Genomic DNA, 6,000 nt, shown 5'->3' on the forward strand with positions numbered 1-6,000 from the left:
TCACCCCCCCACCCCCTCTCTCTGAGCTTTGTTTGAACCCCCACGGTACGCCCAGCGCAGAAGATGCCTAGCAGAGATGTTGTGTTGGTTGAGACTATGCCCAGCTGTGCGACTGGGTTGCCATATTACTGTTGCTATCTTTAGCCGTCTTTATCTTTAGACTCACCTGCAAGTGATGTAATTCATTCAAAAGAAAAACTGGAGACGCTACCTTTGAGAATGCACAAGTAAAACTGAATTGCAGCAATAGTGAGTGATGTAACAATGTAGGATTAAATGATGTGCGTGGTGTCTAAAACACATTGATGTATTACAATGCTCTCAAAATAGTTTTAGAAATGCAACCAGTTTCCATGTGGGTTGAAAGCTTTGAGAATGTCGGACACAATTCCTCAGGCTTGTGTCATAGAACCTGTTGTGCTGTTGACCCCATGAAGGACACAGCAGTCTTCATCTCGGGCCTTTCTATATGATTGAACCGAAGGTTATGAATCATCAAAAAATATGATATTAAGAGCAGGATTATAGCAGGTTTTTTTTATAACATGCCGAATGAAAGTCACAGCCTCTGGCAAATCAAGTGCGGGATCACCGCGGCAACGAGTATGCTGCAAAAGCTCAGGGAGTTATAAACTAAATGTCAACTGTAGGTCGTGCTGGGAAGCTGTGAACAGGACATGTTTACAGTCTTAGGTTTCACCAGTACAATCTAGTATAGTCCATTGAAGTTCAATTAAATTCAATATGCTTTATTGGGTTGACCATGTGAAAAGGAAACAGTCACCTTCACAAGGTTGCCCTGACCTTTATTCTACGAAGGCAGAGGAAGTGTGATGTAAGGTCAGGAGATGGGGGATGGTCATGGGAAACAAGAGGGTACTCTTTCTTACCGTGATGAGGGTCGGAGGCGTCCTGATGTTGTCAGTGAGCTCCATCTTTTCTCTTGTTAGCCTCACAATGGAATTTTTTTTTTTTTTTCTTTTGATGGACGTCAAGGGCAGAACTGAGATGTCCATGAGGATGGAAAAGTACCTCTCTGCTTTCCACTCTCAAGAAGATGTTTTTTTGAGCCCAGTGCCTTTGCTTTGACCCTCTCTGACGTTACTCTGTCAAGTTGAGGGGCTTTCCTGTATCACAACATCCCAAGTGCGTCAATGTGGGCAAATAGTAGAGGGATGATTAAATGGAAAATTCATGAACATTTCGTGCAAAGGTATGTCTAGGACTTGCAGGACTTGAAGAGGTTTATATGAAAACAAACACTCGTAATACAGAATAAAAGGACCAAAATATAAAAGCATAAAAAGGCATATATACATATTGTTACATAAGAAAATCAAAAATGGTCTAGTGATATGTGGTAATGATAACCACTAGAATGGATAAGTATGCATTTGATAAGTATGAGGATAAGTAGTAGGATCTTGAACAAGCCAATGTAAATTCATCACTATGGATGCAGTGTGAAGATTTCGTATGTGACACCTGACAAAAAAAATTGGATCATGATATCTATTTTGTTGTATGGTAGTTGGTAATTGACCAATGCCCTCTGGTGGACACTTTAGGGACAGAAAAACATGACATGTTAATGGGTGACCCTCAGCTACTTTGATGGATGCTTCACATTGATTCACTTAATGAATGCTTTAATCTAATGGAGATTCAATTATAGTATGTAAAAGTGCATGAGTAGGTCTACTATTTAAAAAAAACCCTGGCAGCATTTTGTCAATGCACTCTGACTAAATGAAGATGTGTATAACAAAACCAGCACAGCTACAACTACTATAACACTGGTACTGGTACAACTGTACCTACTTATACTGCTACCAATATCGCTACAACTTATACTCTATACTACTCCGTAGAGGGGCACCAGTAAGTAAGTGAAGGGGATCCCTTGATTGACAGGTGCTGAAACCCCCTACTGCTCATGCTCAGTTTGCCCCGTCTCTGGGTGACACGCGCGGGCAGCTTGCCTGTCTGTCAGGAGCTTTGGCGTCAGCGTCTCACTAGTCACACCGCCAGGGCACGCGTCCATGACCCCTCTACACAATGCTGCGTCGCGCCCTGCGTCGCGCTCTGACCCCTACCCTGACAGCTCACGCGCCCGCCGAAGAAGGACACCTCGGTGGGCGCCCATCGGGGCGAGGACTTGGCATTGTTTCGACGAGAGAGAGAGAGAAAGGCGTCGGGTAAGAAGCCCGAAACAATGGAGGCAACGAGCAAAGTCCATTTTCTGAGAGCCTCTATAAATAGGATGAAACACTGGGCCCATCATAAATCATGGCCAGTGGTGGTGGTGGGGGGGGGGGGGGGGGTGGTGAGTGGTGAGTGGGGGGACGGTCATAGGGGGACAGAACAGACAGACATCGGTCAGGCGACCAGCCGCAACCTAAGTTAAAGCGGATATGAGCTCTACTGTGGTCTGCGATTTTATTACTGACACCAACACAAATGGGGCCAGCCCATGGGGCCTACTAAATGACACAGGATCGGCTGTTATGTTAAAAGGATTTGGGCCAGTTCCAGCTATTGTTGGGAAGTGTTTTCTCCCCCCCTCTCCCCTCTTTCTTTCTTTTCAATTCATGCATAGGCATGGTCTGTGTTGCTCCATACTTAAGTCCCTAAAGTATTTCCTGAGAAGGAAACAATAAGACAATAGACACAAGTGCTCGGACAGTCTGGCCAACGCAGGGCCGATCTGAGGATCTACTGATGAACTATCAACAACAGAGCATGAATCACTTTTTAAGTAAACACACATCATGGGGAAAGTATTATGCTATGTGGAGAAGAAACATACTGACTGTCTGGTCAGTTCTCTGTTATCTATGCTCAACTATATCCTGCTGGACGTCAATAATACTGCAAGTTTCTTTAAGTAGTCTACATTGGACTCACTGCCTTACCAAGTCCACAGCTGGACTTGTGTAAGTGTGATCTTGGCCTTTATGAAAGAAATCACACTTGTCCACTTGTGCTTTACATTTTCCAGCTTGTCAAAGACACTAACATAGAGGCGTTGACACGTTGATACACAATTTATTAACATAGAGGCATTGAGCTTTCAGTACACTGTAGTTATAAATACATCACAATCTTTCTCTTTCTCTCTTCAGTGGTCCTTCATGTAGGCTGCTTGTTATACTATTTCTGTTTTCATTTTGTCTCATGGAATGTGTACCTATAACCAGGCATTATGTCAATTCCAACACTCAAATGAATGCATTAAAAATGTATATACATTATATCGTATAAATATACTCTATATAAAAATGTAACTTTTGGGGACAGCCACATATAACTCAGTTGCTCATAGCCCACCTAGAAACTGCAATAATCTCTATAAGCTCCACTTTTTTGTCTACCTTGATAATGTGTCATTTGTGCTTAAATGCTTATATTGATTAATTGACTTCTTGCTGTAAGGAGGCTTTCAATCAGAGACCCAATTGCCTCATGGGTAGCTTAGTGAAGTCATCTGTCATCTGAGCATCTGTCACTAGACATCAGTAATTCTTGACGTCCTCCATGTCGATGTGTGCAACAGTGACTGAAGTTAAGATACATTTGTCCAGCACATATGAGTGTGTGTGTTTTTTCAATGAGTGCCAAGAATCTAAATGATTTTACTGTAAAGCAAAGTTGAATTCCTCAGTTGGAATTCCTTTGGGGGTTAAATCCACCAGCTCCCCTCTGATCTTCCCCTCAAAAGTATGTCTGGGTGCACGTGCGAGATAATGCATATCATAGCCAGGTCTCTATATCCTGTTGTTTGTGCCTGTACTTTTGCAGAAGAGCGTGCGTTTCTCACATCCATCCCTCCATAGATCCACAGTAGAAATGACCTCAGAATGGCAGAAGAAAACAGGTTTCTGAGAAAAAATAATCCTCAGTCAGAGATGGATTGTTTGAAGTACAGCTCACACGGGTTTAACCACTTCCGGGTCAAATGCATTCTGGCATCATTTGTATGTGCACGTGTGTGTGTGTGTGTGTGTGTGTGTGTGTGTGTGTGTGTGTGTGTGGGGTGGGGGTGGGGGGGGGGGGGTGAGAGGTGATAATTGACCATACTGTTACATTCCACAGTGGAATTCAAAGCGAGCCAATGGGGAAAACAGGATGTTGGTGCTGCATACACAGGAAGTAGAATAGCTGACAGGTGAAAATGTCCTAGATGTCAACATGTGCTTACACTTGGAGTGGACCTGGCATGGACTCATACACACACACACACACACACACATGACTACACACAGACAGACACAGTTATGACCTCTTATCTACCCCGCCACAGACCAACTCCTGCAGGTTAGAAAACAGTCTCTCTGTCAGTGCGGTAGGCCTCTGCGGTGAGTCTGACTTCCGATCAGGCCACTGGACAGAACAGGACGGCCTGCTCCACTCCACTGCAACCGGGGGGGTCAAATAATAACAAAAACACAACAGCAAATGGTGATAAACGGTGATAAAGAGCTAAGACCTTTGGCTTTTTCCTTCACAGACCTGCTGATTAAATTCCACCAGTGTGACTCCATTGTCTATTTCCATTAATCTCCTTGCCCAGTCGTAACCTTGGCTGTTCTGAATAGAGAGTCAGGCTATAATAAGTTTTCAGGAACGTGCTGCCCTGCAGTTAAGTCTTTAATAGTAATTCACTGACTGGGCGTTCATAATAATGTCAATAACTGCGGACAGAAACCTCTGCACGTAAAATGAGTGTGTTGAATTGGCTTTTGTTTGTGTGCAAGGCAAAGCCGGACTCAGGGACGACTTCAACGGGCTGCTGGGATTGTTCCTTTCCACTGGCCAGCCCGATAGCTTCTGATTGGACATAATGGGGCTGAGTGGTCGTGCGCTATGACAGGCTTGCCACATTTACACCCACTTCATTTCCTCAAGTTTTCACTTATTCTTTCTGTCTTTGTCAGTCTTTCTCCCTTTCTCCCCTTTGCTCTTTCTCTCTCTCTCACTGCTTGTCTCTCTCCCTTCTTTGCTACCTCTTCCTCTTTACCTCTCAATCTATTCATCTGTGTATATACCTCCCTCTCAGTCTTTTCTATCTCTTTCTCTCTCACTTGAATAATGTCCATCCCCTGGGTTGAGAGCACGTATTGACCCACTAGCACTATAAATAGCTCTGAGTCGCTGAAAGGCCAGTGTGCCAGATAGATGGCAGCGCCACCCACCCCTCCCGCCTCACACACACACACACACACACACACACACACACAAACACACGCACAAACACACACACATACACACACACACCCAAACACACACACACACACACACACCCAAACACACACACACACACACACACACACACACACACACACACACACACCCAAACACACACACACACAAACACACACACCCAAACACACACACACACACACACACACACACACACACACACACACACACACACACACCCAAACACACACACACACACAAACACACGCACACACACACACATACACACACTCCCTCCGCCCAGCCCGCAACGGAGTGGGTAAATCAGGCATGGGTGTAGGCCGCCTGCCTGCCTGCCCGCCTGGCATTGTGCTGACGCCCAGCACGTCCTCTGCTGCCGGCCAGCCTGGACCCACAGGAACAGTACTGGGCTGGGCATCATGGAAGGAGGGTGGCAGACCACGACACTCTGTCTTTCATTCTGATAGCCTTCACTGAGGAACCGATCTTATGCAATGCACGCAGGCCCTGGAAAATATGAAGATATGCATTCCAACGCACAGCACTGAGAGACACCGTCACTGCTTGTAAGAAATCAAATCAGCATTTTAATTATATTATAATATTTAACTATTTTAGGTTTAGAAATATGTATATGTGATGACATCAAAACTGTTAATTTACCTTGAACATACAGGCAGCTACACCTAAGCCACTTTGCTCTTCAGTGTTAGAGTAAATTCTGATAGCCTTCATTGAAGAATGGACTGCTTACAAAGAGACTGCAAACATGTGAGC

The sequence above is a fragment of the Alosa pseudoharengus genome, unplaced genomic scaffold (assembly GCF_046254945.1).
Source record: "Alosa pseudoharengus isolate Yale_2024_CS ecotype anadromous, Long Island Sound unplaced genomic scaffold, YU_APseudo_1.1 YU_APseudo_1.1_scf_23, whole genome shotgun sequence".
Classification (NCBI taxonomy): Eukaryota; Metazoa; Chordata; class Actinopteri; order Clupeiformes; family Clupeidae; genus Alosa; species Alosa pseudoharengus.